Source organism: Leucoraja erinacea, chromosome 40 (genome assembly GCF_028641065.1).
Source record: "Leucoraja erinacea ecotype New England chromosome 40, Leri_hhj_1, whole genome shotgun sequence".
In the NCBI taxonomy this organism is placed as follows: Eukaryota; Metazoa; Chordata; class Chondrichthyes; order Rajiformes; family Rajidae; genus Leucoraja; species Leucoraja erinaceus.
In genome coordinates, this window is record NC_073416.1 from 852,272 (window position 1) to 852,500 (window position 229).

Below are 229 nucleotides of genomic sequence, written 5' to 3' on the forward strand. Positions count from 1 at the left end.
GTCAGTTAAGTGGACGAGAGGAGGAATGAAATGTAAAGTCAGAGGGAGAAAAATAGGTGGGAGGGGAAAGAGGGGGTTAAAATGAAAAGGGTGATGGGAGATGAGTGTACAATGGAGGGGAAATGAACAGGGTGACTCAGGGGGGGGGGGGGGGGGGGAGGGGGCAGAGCCCCAGAAAGCCCCCCCGGGACACCAAAAAGCCTTGTAGTTTTGCCCGGCTTGACACGGC